Source organism: Cygnus olor, chromosome 5 (assembly GCF_009769625.2).
Source record: "Cygnus olor isolate bCygOlo1 chromosome 5, bCygOlo1.pri.v2, whole genome shotgun sequence".
NCBI classification, from domain to species: domain Eukaryota; kingdom Metazoa; phylum Chordata; class Aves; order Anseriformes; family Anatidae; genus Cygnus; species Cygnus olor.
This window is the reverse complement of record NC_049173.1, coordinates 24230196-24245902: the sequence shown is the minus strand read 5'-3', so window position 1 is coordinate 24245902 and position 15707 is coordinate 24230196. Positions and strand designations below refer to the sequence as shown.

Below are 15707 nucleotides of genomic sequence, written 5' to 3'. Positions count from 1 at the left end.
TTGTCTGCAAATGTTTGGGTGTGTTGAGACATAAGGAAATGTGGGAAGAAAGAAATGAATAGTAACGTTGCTAGAAAATCATAATAATAAAAAGCTCTTTTATTTCTATTAACTAGAGTTTAAAAAATAAAAATAAACCATTGTTTTGCTTCTATTTCCTAAACGTCATTGTTCCTCTCTCTAGGCAAACCATGTATTTAGCGACAAGCAGTAATCAGGAATCACGACAAACCTCAATCTTAAGAGCCTGAAAACCAGCAGACTTCACGCCTCAATGTTCATACGCAGATCGAGATAGGCCAAGCCTTTACCACAGTATTTTAAAGAATACCTCTGCTCTTTTACGTCCGTATGCTCATATTTACTGAGGCAATATGATGAAGCCCTCCATATGAAGGAATGGAAACTAAGCCCAGCTGTACAGTGATAGAGCAACCTCTTCTTTGAGGGAAACAAACAGAACCCTCAGGAATAAAAGCCTCCCACCACCAGATCCTTGTCCTTCATTAAAACGCTATTTTAGGGAAACACAATTTTTCTTATCATAATGCATATCTTTTAAATGAAAGTCAACTGTGTTCAAATATTCAGTCAATTGCTTTATTTTTAACTCCAGTTTATTGTTTGAAATGGGATTTCTGGTTACTTGCTGCACATTTCAATACATATTTATTTATTTATTTATTCTAATGAGTTCACAAACTTTTCCCTGCTTGGACAATCAAATTAATTTGAAGCTCAACCTTAATAAAATAAATGCTTAGCTGTTTCTGCAGTATGTCAAAGTATATTTGCACAATGAAAACATTCTTTCCGTTGCAGCACTTAAAGCAGAAATAGATACTATTTCACAAGCTTTAAGAAACATAGATTACTAGAATCTGAAGATATGAAATGTTGTAATGTTCTGCCACAAAATTCCTGATGCAACATGCACAACACAACAAATTCCTCCATGCAGAACATTCCTCGTACCAATGATCTGTGCCCGGTCTTCCAGCAAGTTTAAAACATTCAATAATGCCTTATTTTCTGGGGCAAATATTGGAGTAAATGGCTTATTCATGCAAAGGCAACCTCATTTTCTAAAATCAAAGCGTGAGGTCAACTGTTGACGAGCAAATATATAACTAAATACGATCCCTTCCTATTGTGTCCATTTTGTCATGGTACATTTTTAGATAAGAGTTGCATTTATGACCAACAAATTGGTCATTGAGTTTCTGTTTAAATTTCTCATGTAATGAATGCATTATGCTTTAAACCACAGCACACACACTCAGTTCTAATTATAAAATATTATCATACATGCTTTAGTACTTTAGCGTGTTGTGAAAGAAAGTAGCACTGAACCGCTGAAAGTCTCTTTACAATCCCCACCTCTTCACTCTTTAAAGTGCTTAAAATGCAATGGGGCAATCTTCATTTCATGTGCAAAGTAACTTATAGCAGATGGAAAGCAGTTTGAGATCCTTTCAGCTGCAGGTTTAGAAATAACAGTCTTGCAGGGACATGCCTTTACATTTCCACATATTCAAGGCTGGCAAAATGAAATACTTCCTGCAATTCTGAAACACTTAACAGATGAGAAGAAGAGATTGATAACTTGTTACACAACTTTCAAGATGAAACGATGACCTATTTTAGTGTAATTTGCTGTCTTACACATCGTGTGAGCTTGGCAATTAGGTAAAAGCAGGTATCCTTTCTCCCTACCATTAATCTGTAGACAAATGGGTGTGTCCCCAAAGTAAATATTGCCTTTTCATCTGCCTATACATTGTCAAAATTTAAACCACTTTGTTCCCATATGCTTTTTGTATTTTCAAATATCCCTAATACAGTTTCATTGCTGTCTGGAAAATAATGAAGAAAGCAACGAATTGTTTAGCTTTCAACCCTTTAGTCACAAAGAAGCTTTGGAAAACTTTTGGTATTTCTGTAGTTTGAGTCTGAAAAAAAAAAAAAGCCATTTCCCACAAATTTCATTATTGTTTTCTCAACTGAAGAAGAAGTTCACAGACTGTTGGCAATAATCAATTTTTGCTGTAACAAAATATTTCTTTTATCCACGGTGAATCACAGAAAACAACACTAATTCTCTGTCTCCGTGAAACAATGTATATGAATGTGTGAGAATGTGGTAATTAGACTTTTTTTTCCCTCTTTCTGCGTCAGCTGCGTTGGCATTTCAGCTTTTTCTTGTTTTTAACAATAAAAAGTTAAAACAATTTGTCGTTCTTAAAAACTATTCCAGAATTACTTTTATGCTCTAATCCGTTTGCATTCTGCCTTGCACCTGGCAACCTACTGCAAGCTACTGAGAAACTTCTGTAAAAACTGTATAAGTTTTACGATCCAATTTTCTAGTTTTACTAAGCATGCAGAATTATTCAGCCACTTCTGGAAAGCACAAGGCCTCTTATTTTAAGGGTCCGTATTTGACCTCATTGCCAAGATATAGCCATCACAGTTACCATCACGGTCACAAGCCAGAGTGGGACATAATTCAATCAACTAAAAATAAAGCAGTAGCTGAACAGCCGTAAATTAGCATTGCTCTGTTCTGCCTCCCGTGTAATCTGTCCTAGAGACCCCAGATATGGTGTCCTGGTCATAAAGCTAAATAAATCACATTTTGATAAGAGGCATGGGACAAAATAACCTTTAGACATCAAGAGAGGCAGCATATATGGTAATTCTGACCGTATTTTGTTTGAGGAGACGAGCTGTTGTTACAATATATTTACACGCATCTGTTTCCATTTGACCGAGTTTTGCCTGAAATCAAATATTTGGGACTTAATCTAAAACACGAGTTCATTTAGGGAAATGAAACATCCTTCATCAAAGATAGCACAGATTCAATCACACACGAACCGCTTTGAGGAAGTGAGGACTCAGAACACTTCTCCCATCTGGTCCCAGGCCTCAGCAACAGCCGCAGCGTGGCCTGCGAGGCTCCTTCCCAGCTTTTTGAGGAAACCTTCCCCTTCACTTCCTGGGAACTTTCACCTACTGCCCTTCCGAAGTTCAAGGCGAGCCTGTTCCTCTTTCCATTTCCAGAGCCCAGTTTCTCCAATTACCTCAGCGGCGTGTAACACGGGAGCTTGCCAGCCGGCGGAGCCTGGTGGCCATTTCTGCTGGCTGGCGGCTGCGCCGGGATTAATTTGTCCTGCGAACTCCGATGGAAAATCCACCTGGAAACTTCCACTCTCTCCCAGCCTGGCACTGCCCTCCTCTAACCTCTGCAACGAACATGCTACTGCTCGGGGAGGGTTTGAAGTTTCAAGAATCTCCACAAAACATTGCATGCAAGTTTGTTACCTAAGCCACAACTCCGAAAAAAACAGAGGCTTGGGGTACCGTCATGTTTTAACAGGCAAACTCTCCAACGTTATGTCATGCCCTTATTTTTATTCCAGTTATGAAACTCAGTGCAGTCTCAGGGCAAGATAAAAGAAAACATTTAAAGGTTTGGGGAATGACTTTACAGTTGCTTTTTCAGAAAAGTCTAGAGCTGAGATTCATCTGATCAAATGCACACCTCTGCATCTGACGGGGCCTGGGGCTGCAGCCCCTTTCCAAGAGATGGAAAGAAAGAGGTTGGTCTAGAGAGGTTGTCTCACCCTGTACTGGGCTTCTAAAACTTGTGGGGTAAATCCCACCCAGCTTTCTTGAAACCGAATTTATGCTGAAAACGGGGTTTAATCAGCAGTTGTATTGCATGCTGCTGCTCTGCGCAAGTCTTAACAGTCTCTTCACCCATGAAACAAATGAGGGAAATAAAGAGATAAAGCAAGCATATAATGAATAGCACCTTAAATAAGAGGTGGTTGGCCATGCTAGGTTTTTTAATATCGTTGAATTCTTGAGTTAAATGCCTTATGGCCTAGTTCTCCAAAGTCTGTGAAGGTATTTCCTTAAATCAGTTTGAGCTTTTCATACCTGAACACTTATCTGTCACAAAACTTACCCCTGAATTTGTTCCTGAAGGGAATGTAGCCAAAACTGCTCTCAAGGAAGACGTCTGCCCAAGGTGTGGGGAGACAGCAACCGAGAGAAATTCCTGAGCAGGTATGAGGAAGGGCTCACGTAGGAGTGTGTTTAAAAGTAGCTCTTCCCAAATGATCCCCAATTAAGACCAGTTGTGACTTGAGTAGCGTTTTTAAAAGAACAGTTCTGAAGTAATGTGAAAATAGCTAGGAATTAAAAAAAAAATCTTGTGTAGGTTTTGCACGCGATGGCAGTAAGTCTTTACTGTGTAGGAGCGTAGGAAGCTTGAAGTCTTTATATTATTCTACTATGGTGATGATTAAATGTCAAAAAGGTTTGTTACTAGAAGCTGTAGTTCTTCAAGTGCTGATTTTAATGACTCTTCTCAGCTACGTAACGTTTGTATCTGTCTGTTCTCAGAAATTTCCTCCTTAAACACAGCAAGTGAGTGGAAGAACGCTGGGGAGGAAACACCAAGATAGGAGAGAACGTGAATCCCTATTTTAAACACAAAATTAACCTCAGCTGTAGCTATGGAGCCACTATTTCTGAATGATATTATCCTCATATTACCTGGTAATGATAAACAGAGAAGATTTGTGCACGGGGACACTACATATTTCAAAGATATCTTCATGCTAGGGACAAACAACTTGCAATGGACAGTGCCAATTCCAGTTCTCCACCGAAGACAACCCTTAATGAATTCTTACAGATTGCCAATTTTTTATTTTATTTTATTTTATTTTCTCGGAACAGCCTTATTGGTTATTTGAAGGTTTAAAAAAAAAAGGGGGTTAAAAAAAAAAAAACACAGACTTGTGTATATCAACAACAGAGAGGTTGAACGTTACTCAAGTCGCCAGGACTCGGGAGGGAGGTTTGGCAGCGGAGAAGGCAGTTAGATGGGATGTTTATTGGATGTCTTCCACCAGCTGCACTGTGTGGTGGCTTGAGTGCTAGATTATAAATAATTCCCCTTGTGAAAAGGGGAAGTTGGCTGGATGAGCACTGAATCAGCAGGACATATTCATAGCCTCGGCAGAGATTGGTGTGTCAGAAAGAAGGGATGGGAAGCGTTGAATTAGGCCCGGGAAGTCCCCTCTCTCCACAGGCACATGAGAACAGCACTTATCCTTGGAAGCTAGTCAGCATGGCACGTGGGCAACAGCAATATTAATAACTCCTCTAAGGCAACACTTCTGTGCGGCAGGATGGCTCACCGAAACCACAGCCTCCGTAGCCACCGGGTGCAGATGGGCAACTTCTGCATTGCAGGGTTCCTTCTGCAAGGCCGAGCTGGGCCACCGGGCTGGATGTGGGTGCAGGAGGCACCCCAAAACCAAGGAAGAGGTACCTCAGGGATACTGCCTTTTTTTTTTTTTTTTTTTTTCACTGCTGGCCACAGGCAAAAGGTCCCTCCTGAGCATCACGCCACAGACAGGTGGGCCCTGCCAGCCCTGCTGGTGCCCCAGGCTTGGTGAGCGTCAAAGGCACGGCTGATGGTTGCACGCAACACCTGATGGGGAAGAAAGAGTGCTAGCAGCCAGGCCTTGTGGTGAGCAGCACTAGAAAGGCCTTCCAGCTGGAGGGAGGGGAACATACGTGGTGGAGATGGATAGGATGTGCAGGGTGGGTCTCACCCATCCTGCAGCACGTCCAGGAAGAGCTGGTCAGCATAAAGTGGAAGGAGCAGCGGAAACTTCCTTTGCCCCGCAGTGTAAGTGAGAAGACCCCCAGAAGCCTTCTCACGAGGGCAGGGCACGGGAGAGGTGTCAGGTGGTGGGACAGCTCTGCAGTTTGTCTTGGTGCCGGCTTTGTGCAAGTGTCTGTGAGTCACCGGAGCAATTCTGGACCAGGGGGGTTTCCAGGAGCCCGAGGCTGAAATCCCCAGGGATGTCAGTCTAGACAGGGTGCTCTTCCCTTTGACCTCATTGGGGGCCTCAGCTTCCTCTTTGTGCAAGTAACATCAGCTGCCAGGACAGGTTATTTTGGGCTACAGAACAGTTATGAAAGAGCAATGTGCTCAGGGTTTGAGGAAAACGATGCTCTTGTTGTAAGTATCCTTTTCAGACCACTTTTGTACTAGGCTACTCCTTGCCACTGCTCACGAGAAAGAATTCTTATTCCTAAAACCTTCTAAGGAGACTCAAACAGCCTGAGAAAGGCTCCTTGCCTGACGCTGGGCGAGAGCTCGTAAAATAAACTCCAATCCCCCCAGGATAACTGGAGGGAAATCCCAGTCATTAAGTCTTCCGTCAAGTGACGTAAGAGGGATTGCAAATTAATCCTGCTCCCCATTCAGCTGATCCCAGCGGAGAGCCCACCAGTAAATACCAGTCTCCTGAGCAACCCCAGGGGAATCCCAGCGTGTATCATCGTGCTCCCCTGCTCGTCTGTAACAAATACCCCTGATATTCAATAGTCGTGCCACTTCTTCCATCCCTGAAGAGCTGGTGTGCAGGACGAGGCGTGGTCGAGGTGTGAGTGCAGCGGGAGTGCTGCTGGAAACACCAAATACTTACCATGTCCGGTCTGTTGAGCTGTGGGACCCTCTCTTCACCTTCCCCGCTGCTGTTTCAAGGCTGCCTCGCCTGCCTTTGGTGCCTCTTAACCCTTCAGCAACACTCAGCAGGGATGGAGGGGCAGAGGAGGGGTGGTTTGAGGAGGGGCTGAGGAGGGGTGCGAGGCCTCAGCCTCGCAAGGGCGAGAGATGGCTCCAGCTCAAGGGGCTGTGGATGACACACAGACTTCAGCACCGACCCCCAGAAGGTGGGCTTCGGTACACGGTCACATGAAGTCCCTTCATTCCCACACACCCCTTTTGAACTGCTTCACAGCACACCAAACCAGCACACGCCAATTCCCGCACCCCTGTGTGCCCCCACACACGAGCACACCCTCGGTCTTACACCGGCCAAAGGAGGAAAAGATAAGAGAGCACAGCAACGTGCCGAGTGCTGTGCAGCGCCTTGTTTGACCTCTGGGTTCCAGGGTAATTCCTCAGAAAGCCCAGCTATCAGCGAGATAAGATAACGGGCACAGATGGCGGCTTAGCAAAGAATGTCCCCAAGAAAAGGCAATGACTTCCGGGAGGCCTCAGCAGTCTGAGGACAGGGCAGGACCATGAGAGGAGGGACCCCGCAGCATGCAGCAGGTACCTTCCTCTCACCCGGCTCTTCCTCCCCTCGTCCCCGTTGAGATATTCAGGAGCTCACAGGAGGGATGAACAGCTTTCATTGCTCTGTGTGCGCGTTGGGGTATTTTTTGGTGAGGAGAGAGTGAGGAGCCGCTGCTGTGGCTGCCTGGCTTGCTCCGTGCTGTGCTGCTATATATATATATATATATGTATTTATATATATATGTGATTCCCGCCTCGAGGAGCTGGCCGGGATCTGAGCCGCCCCTCCAAGAGCAGAGGTACCCAGCAGAGTCGTGTGGTGGAGGCGGAGGGGGAAGACGGCTGAGCTCCAGGGGACGGGGCATAAATTACCTTGGTGAGTGGGCACGTCTCTCAGACCAGGAAAGCAATTTTAATCCTTTTGACTTTTTTTTATTCATTTAATTAATTATTTTTAGGTCGCTTTTCTATAAATAATAATTAACATGAAGGTTTTCTCCAGGGCTGTTTCCATCACCTTCAGAGTGTTCAACAAATGTTACTCACTCACTCACCTTCCCCGGTCCTTACCTCGTCAGTGGAATGAGGACGGAGAGCATTAGCTCCAGAGAAGAGGGTGGGACTCTGAAGCCGCCGCATCTTCGTACAAACGTCAGGAGAAGATGCGCCCAAGGTCACAGACCAGGGCAGTGTCTCCATGGAGTAGACAACGGGGTTCCTGGCTCCCTCCCCTGTGTCCAGACCAGTAAACCAAACAATAAAAGTCTCTGGTATGCAGAGGCTTTTAGCAACTGCAGTTTCTTGTGTTATCAGTGGCGGACTCAGACCTTATCTGGGAGTCTAAACACAGATGTAGGCAACCCTTTTCCAGCTCCTCGCCTAGGCTTTTGTCCTGGCTCTTTTTTTCTGTTCATTTTTTTTTTTCCTCCAAGGGGTCTGAGCCTCCAGGCAGCGCTTTCTGAGTCAGCTTTTCACCGCCCGCCGGTACTACAGAGCCTGGGGCTCCTCCGAGCCGCAAAGCCAGCAGAGGCAGCACGGGGCTGGCCAGCGCGGGTCACCTCCAGGGGACAGCCAGCAGCTCTGGCTGCCAGCCCATGGCGGAGCACGGAAAGCCCTCGGAGCAACACCCCAGCTCCGGCACCCCCTGCTCGGGGTCGGCCCGCATCCGAGCGCTCGCGCTGCCTCCCCAAAAGGCCGAGGCGAGGCGTGGAGCAGTCCCTGGGGAGCCTGCGGTAGCCAGGCCCCCGCCACCGCCCCCTCGTCCACACGTCTGTCCCCTGCGGCCACACGCCGGCCTGGCCCACGGACGTTACTTGAAAGCTCCGGCAGCCCGTGCCGCTGATGGCAGAGCCCCGAGCCGTCTCCCTGCGTCTCCCTGGAGTCCCTGTGCAGACGTAGGCGCGCGTCACCGCCTGCTCTAATTTTATCCGCATTTGATGGAAGAGACTAACTGAGCAGCGGGGAGGCAGCTATTTTGGTTTTCTCTGTGGCTCTGGGTTATATAAAGCATCCTGCCATGACCTGCATTGCTCGGGAGCCGCTTCGCTCTCCCCGTCGCAGCCGCCGCCGCTGAACGCCGGCTCGGGCTCCCGTGGCACCCACGCGTGCGGCACCCGCGTGGCAGCGAGACCCACGGGTGGACAGCTACGGGGGGGGGACGGGGTGCTCTGTTCTGGCTGCTTTTACACGCGTGACGTGCGCTTGGGGTTTCACTCGTGCCGGTGCCCACGGTACGGGCGCTCCCCACGCAGCAGCCCGCCCCGTGGGGCACCCACACCGTCACCCGGCGTGGGAGCGGCTCCGTTAGGTGGCAGCAGCAGCGGCACCTCCGGCGTGCGGCCCCAAGGGCTTCTCCCGCTGCCCAGCTCCTGCACGTCACGCACGCCGTGGGGTGATCCCGGCCCTGACCGCATGCCTGGCCCCACACAAAAGGCTGCGTCCCATCGGCAGGGAGCTCAGCCTGGCTCCTCCTGCGGCTCTGTGAGCAACGCGCCGGTGCCTGGTCTGCGGCTGGGAGGCAGGGCAGGGGGCCATAGGCTCGCCGGTCGTGGAATTTTTGGAAGGAGGCGGCGTGACTGGGACTCCCTCCTCCTCCTCTCTCTGGCACAGGCAGGTCTGCCAACATCTGGGTTACACGCTGGAGGGAGTTTTAGGGAATGCCTCTTGCTTTTGTTTCTTGTGCAATCAGCGAATTTAACAGCACAATGTGGATTTGGAAGCTAAAGTAATTCCGACGTGTCATGATGCAACTGCACACAGCCCATCAGCAGCGATTCCTGCCCTCCCCCAGCTCCAGCTCTGCCCCCCCACCCCGATCCTATTCCCCCCTGAAAACAGCGGAGCCCCGCTCCTCCCGGCCAAGCTCCTGTGCTCCTCTGAGCCCGGCTCTGCTGCCACTTCACTCCTCCCCAGTGACCTGGGGGGGGGGTCACAGCGTGGCCCAGCCCGTCCCGCGGCTCTCCTCGCTCCCCTGCAGCTCCCACGCCACGGGACGCACCCACTTCCTAAAGAGTCACCTCCCGGGAAGGCGGCTGAGCCTCCGCGGCTGGCACAGCACCTGCCGGGTCACCTGCACCCTCCTCCTGCCCTGGCTCAGCCTCTGTGCCCCTGCCGCCAGCCTCTCCACGGCCTCCTGGCTGGAGGTCACTGCCCTGCATTCGGCACAGTGCCTGCCACGCCGGGGCAGGTCGACCACAGGACGAGGGGCCTGTCGCGCCCTTATCGCCACCGCCTGCACGTGGAGGCGCCGGTGGCAGAGCCGCCTCCACGGCAGCGGGACCCGTGTCCACCCCGTGCATCCCCTGTCCGTGCTGACAGCCTCGCCGTCACCTCCCCCGGGCCACGCGCTCCCCGGGGCAGGGTCTCGCCCCTGGGAAACCACCAGGCACAACAGGGGAGGGCAGGGGCGTGCGTGCAGGAGCGTGCATGTGCGCACGTCAGTGAGGAGGAAGAAGGGATGTGAGCGCTGGAGGCGTGAGCACCCGGCGCAGGCTGGCAGGCAGGGACTGCCGCGCCGGTAGGAAGTTGAACTGTTTCGCAACAGTCACGATAGCAGCGGGTGGCTCACTCCGGAGGGATCCTGCTTGCCGGGGAGGGAGAGAAAAAGCAGTGCAGGGAGAATGAGTGTTCCCCAGCCCGCGGGACGGGGATGGGGCTGGAAGATGATGCGGATGGATTCAGTCTGAGAGCAGCAGGCAGAGGGCTTGGTGGCTCCGTAACGCCCGCAGTGCTGGCCGGGCAGCGCGTGCCGCGGGTGAAGCTGCTGTGGGTACAGCTCACCGGGCACACCGGGCACGCCGGGCAGGGCGGCAGAGGCCACCAAACTGCCAGGACCCACAGTGAGCAGCCAAGAGAGGCACTAAGAAGAAACTAAAATGCTTCTGGGAGTGAAAACATGACACGTTTGGGAAAAATTGTGATGGGAAAGCAGCCAGTCATCCTCCCTCTCAGCTCTGCCTGAAAGTGCAAATGAGCGCAGGTATTACGCGGAAGGGCAGGTGAAAGCACCGCCATGCCTCCTGCTAGCTCACATCCAGCACTCATTAAATCGGCCATAGCGAGGCAGTTCAGTAAGGGACTGAATCAGGCTCGGCCTCACAAAGGCTCTGCAGATAACTGCAGTCCTATTAACGTGGGGTCCCTCTGTGGCCATGGTTACATTTTTTCGGTGCCAGGGCTGTTTGAAGCGGTCCGAGCGGTCCCAGCTCCTCAGCGCTCACCCACATCCTCCCCATTGTGCCGGCACAACGTAGCCGCTCGGCGAACCGGATCTGGGAGCTGATCTGGCAGAAAAATAATCACTTTCTGCTCGTGCAGGGCCGCCCTCCTGCCAGAGCCACTGACCACCGCCGCGTACCGGCCCTCCCAGCCTGCAGCTCCACGGCGGCCCGAGCCCGGCCGCTGCAGGCTCGCTCTTCCCGGCCCTCTTGGCACGGCACCCGGCCTGCTTCTTGACTTTGCTCTCAGCTGTCTCACCTTGCTAAACTGGCAGGGCACTGACTGACAGCAGCAAAGGGTTTTCTGCTGAGGCAGCGTGAGAGAGCAGCTCTGCGCGGGGGCATGGCAAGGAGGGCAGGGGGCTCATCGGCGGGGAGGGGGCCCTGGCAGCCCATGGCAAGACCGAGCAGCAGCCACCCTAGCTGGCGTGCAGCCTGGCAAAAAAAAAAGGATTTCCCAGGCCAGTGCATGAGAAGGAGCGGAAGCGCGCGGCTCGGGCAGGAGGGCAGCAGGGTGATGCCTGGCCGCGCTGCCGCCGGTGCTGCTGAATCAGAGACGCCCGCGGCGGCTGAGCTGCTGCGGGGCGCCCCTTCGCCCCTCCCGAGCCTCCCGGCCCACGTCACGGCTCAGCCGGCCCGCACGCCGCGGGGCAGGGCGGGTTTGGGAACCAGCGGCGGGGCAGGGCTGGGCTTGAAGCGGTGCCGCACGGTGAACTCCGTCCTTTGCCCCACTGCTCCTTCCCCGGCTGAGGCCCTGCGGTCAGCGGGGTGCGACAGAGCCGCCGCTGCGGGGTCATCGGCTGACGGCGGAGAGCAGGGCAGGCTGCTGGATGGGGATGAGGCGGGAGGCGATGAGCAGAGGACACTGGGCTGCCCGGCCTCACCTCCCTGGTGAGCATCCGTGCCAGCAGCCCTGTTGCCTGGGATCACCGGTCCCAGTCCTTGCAGGATTAGCCTCAAGCAACCAGCAAGGAGGAGAGGAGCGACTGCGAAGTCCCAGCGGGTGGCCGTGGACACACACTGCGTTGTGTTTGGCCAAACCCCGGCACAGATCCTGCCTTTGCCCCCCTCCTTCACTTTCCCACGCGTCCGGCTGTCCCCAAGCGCCGGTGACGGGTGCCGTGACCACGCAGCGCGCCTTTTCTCATCCGCAGCGATTGCCTTCCCGAAGGCAGGCACCACGGGCTTGCCCCTGAGAAGTAAACACTAATTTCAGCCCCACCCTTTCCTGCCCCGGGCGGCGAGGCGAGGGTATCCTAAACGTACGCCGTGTTCGCAGACGAGGGGTGTGGGACGGGAACCAGCCCTCGGAAAATAGCCGGGATTGAACCCGCTGCCCTCCGCCTGCCAAATCAAACAGCGCTGATGCAAAGCAAACAGCGGTGACAGCAGCCTGGCTGCCGGCGAGGGCCGGGCCAGCAGCCGGCTTCCACTTCGCCGGCCTCAGCAGATAAGGGGTAGGAGCAGGCGCTGGGAGCCGTCACCCCGGGGGTGCCCGACGCCGCGGACGGGGCTCGGACAGCCGTGTGGCTGCCTCCTCCCGCGTCTGTCGGTGGTGCTTGAGCAACCGCCGGCGCCAGCGCGGCAGCGCTCGGCTTCGGGGGGGCCCCCGGCCGCCCGGCGTCCCCCCACCCGCCTGGCCCAGCCGCGCCGGGGGGAATGCCCGTGGGCGGCTGTCCGCGGGCGGGCGTTCCGCCTGCAGGGCTTCGGCTGCCGCGCGTGGCAGGGGAGGAGGCCGCCGTCGAGGGCAGGGCAGGGCCGGGCAGGGCCGGGCAGGGCACCCCGGCGCGCCGGGAGGCAGGGAGGAGGCGGCTGGTGGCGGCGGTGCCGGCGGGGCTGCCCGCACCCGCCACGGCGCGCAGGGAGGCGCAGGGGGCGTCTGGGCGCCTCGCAGCCGGTGGCGGGACACCGGTCAGCGCCGTGCTCCGGTACGGGGCAAGGCCTGCCGGCGGCGAGGGAAGGCCGGGCTGCGTGGGGCGCGCGGGGACGGGAGGGCTGCCCTCGGGGGGCCGTGAAACGTTCGGGGTTCACGTGGGGGGGGGGTCTCTCCCCGCCGCGTGGTGGCCGTGCTCGTGAGGCCGTACTGGATACGGCGGGCTGGGGACGGGCGCACCGTGCCCGCCACAGCGCTGCCGGCAGCCCACGGGGCCGGGGCGGGTCCCCAACGCCCCCCTTTGCCTTTTCCAGCGGGACTCCCCCCGCCGCCCCCCCCCCCCCCCGCCCCCCCCCCGGGGGGCACGGCCCCCGCCCTCGGGCCCCCGCTTGCGGCCTCCGGCCCGGCCCGGCCTCGTCCCAAACAACCCGACCCGTTGCCATGGCGACCTCGCCCCGCCCCTCCCCGCCGTTGCCACGGCGACCGCGCCCCGCCCCTCCCGCCGCGGCTGACGCCGCCGCCTGCGTCGCCCGCGAGAGCTCCGGCGGTGGTAGAAGGAGGGAGGGAGGGAGGGGGAGGGCGATGACGTCGCCGCCCCGTCGCTACGGAAACCACGCAGCGACGTCACCCGCGTTGTGTGTTTTCAACGTCCCGCCGTCTCCAAGGCGACGTCAGGCGGTCGGCGCGGCCCCAGCAACAGCGCGGGGATTGGCTGGGAGGGGCCGGGGGGGCGGGGCTTGGCGGCGGGAGGCCCCGCCCACTGCCCGCGGCGGGCCGGGGCCGGGGCCGGGGCCGGGCTGAGGGGGGGAGCCCCGCGGGGGGCCCGGGGCCCGGGGCCCGGGGCTGGGGGCCGGAGCTCGGCTCCCCCCGGGCTGCCCCCGGAGCAGGGGGGCCTCGGCGCCGCGGGCTCGCGAGCCCCCGGGTTCCGTGCCCAAGCACGCGCTGTGGCAGCCACGCGGGGTTGGGGTGGGCTGACGCTGACATTGCCCGGGCTCGGCCCCCGGGAAGAGCAGCGCGGGCGGCACCGCCGCCTCCCGAAAGCCCCCGTGCTGCGTGTGGAGCCAAAAGCCCGGGGGCGCCCCGAGCAGCGTGGGACGTCGGCGTACGCTCCCTTGGGGGGGGGGGGTCCGCAGAGGACAGCGCGGCCGTGCCCGCCCCGCTTGGCTCCCGCCCGACGGGCGGAAAACGACCGCGTCAGCCCGCCCGGCGCTGGGTCTGGCCGTGGCGCCCCGTCCTTCCTTATCCCGCCTCGTTTCGGGGCTTTTCCTTCTAAAGACCGAGCGGTCCCCGCGCGCGTCTGGGGCGTTCGGCTCCACGTGTTTCCCGCTCCCCTCGCGGCCGGTCGGTGCCCTGGGACGGTATCAGCGGGACGCGCCCGGCGCGGCCGAGCCGGCGCGGAGACGAGAGGCACCCGGCGGGACGGCGCGGGCGGCAGGAGGACTTCGTGCCCGGCTCGTCCCCGGCCGCGAACACCCTGCCCGGGGCACGGCCGCCAGACGCTGGGGCCCAAGGTCGGGAGCGCGGCGGCGGGCGCCGCGGAGCCGCCGTCGCCGAGCCAGCACGCGGCGGGGCCGCGCCCGGGGAGCTCGCTGTGGTGGTTTTACCCGGCGTGGAGCGGACTAAAGCGCCGGGCGGAGCGAGGGGAGCGGGTGGGGAGGGCGAAATTCGCGGCTGGCGGCGTGTGGCTGCGCGACCACGAGGTGCCGGATGTCTCCGCTGGCAGCGTTTGTGCTTCAGGACAGCCCCGTCACACGCCCGGCTGCTGTGATCATTAATTACTATTTGTGCTTCGCTGCGGGGATGCGCTGTGCTTTACAGACCAGAAAAGGTGGGAACCCTGCCCTGCTGGGAGCTCCCAGGCCGGTGGCAAGCCCCGGCACGCAAGGAGGAGGGCTCAGCCCCCAGCCCCGTAACGCGATAAGGGCCCCGAAACCGCTTTATCACCCCCCTTCCCCGCTTTTCCGTCCCGATTGCTCTGCCCAGCTCTGCAGGGGCCAGGCGGATGGCGAGGACGCCCCACGCTGTGCTGGGAGCGTGCGAGACACGGGGCAGCCGCGTGTGCGTGCGCGCGCGTCCGTGGGCATGCGTCGGTGCCCCCCAGCAGCAGCGTCCCCCTGTGCCAGCCCCACCACCGGGTCCCCACCCCACCCCGGCAGCCCCATGTTCGCAGGAGGCAGGCGCCCGGTGCGTGCACGGAAAGCGAAACGCGGCGGGTGGGCCGGAGCCGTCACGCCGCGCTGCTGGCATGAGCTTTCCCCTGGTGAGCAGCCAAATTTAGGCACAGCCGGCTCCTGCCCCAGAAGCCGGTTTTGGCTGTGCGGGTTGCACCGTCCCGCACGCCTCGGGCGCTTCTCTGCTGCGGCTTTCTAAGCCAGGCTCGGTTTACCGGCTCGGCTCGGCTCGGGGTGCGAAAGTAGGTGGGGGCACTCGCTGTCAACCTGGGAGCAGCTTCCCAGGGGGGTGAGCGGGGGGCCGGGCAGCTGGGGGGCTCCCCAGGGCAAGATCCCCGTCAGACACGTGCCCTCCTTGCCCCGCCGGCACTGCTGCGGCGCCTGGGCAGTGCAGTGGCCGTGTCACGGTGTGGCAGCGAGGACAACCCCGTCCCCTAGGCAGGAGGGCCCGTGCCCTGCCCGTGTTCGGTCCCTGCGGGCCGCTCGCTTCCTCCTCCTCTCGCACTCGCTGCGGTAGCGCCGCGCGCCCCGCGCTCGGAGCGAACAACAAGCCCACGTCATGTGTTTTCGGTTTCTCTGTTTCCCTTGCCTCCGCCGGCACGTGCTCGAAGCGTGCAGCGCCTGGGCGCTTTCCGTTCGGTGCCAACGGAGCGCCCTCGGTCACCGGCCGGGATGGCAACGGCAGCTTGCGTGGACGCCGCCAAATATTTGGGGCAGGCCGCGAAGCGGGGCCCTCCCCCCCCCCCCTTTGCTTTCCAGAAGCTTCCCTCGGGGGTGCAGTTGGGCCGGAGGAGCGCTTTGTGGGCGGGCGGAGGGCTGAGCAGTGAGTT

The 15707-nt window shown here is 57.1% G+C and overlaps 1 long non-coding RNA gene across 1 annotated transcript; it reads left to right on the top strand.

Annotated features, from left to right (window-relative positions):
• Window positions 1-6695: 6695 nt before the first annotated feature.
• LOC121071546 lies at window positions 6696-7908 on the top strand. The gene is made up of 2 exons (XR_005820686.1): window positions 6696-7493; window positions 7620-7908. It is a non-coding gene; the product is annotated as an uncharacterized LOC121071546 (long non-coding RNA).
• Window positions 7909-15707: the final 7799 nt, after the last annotated feature.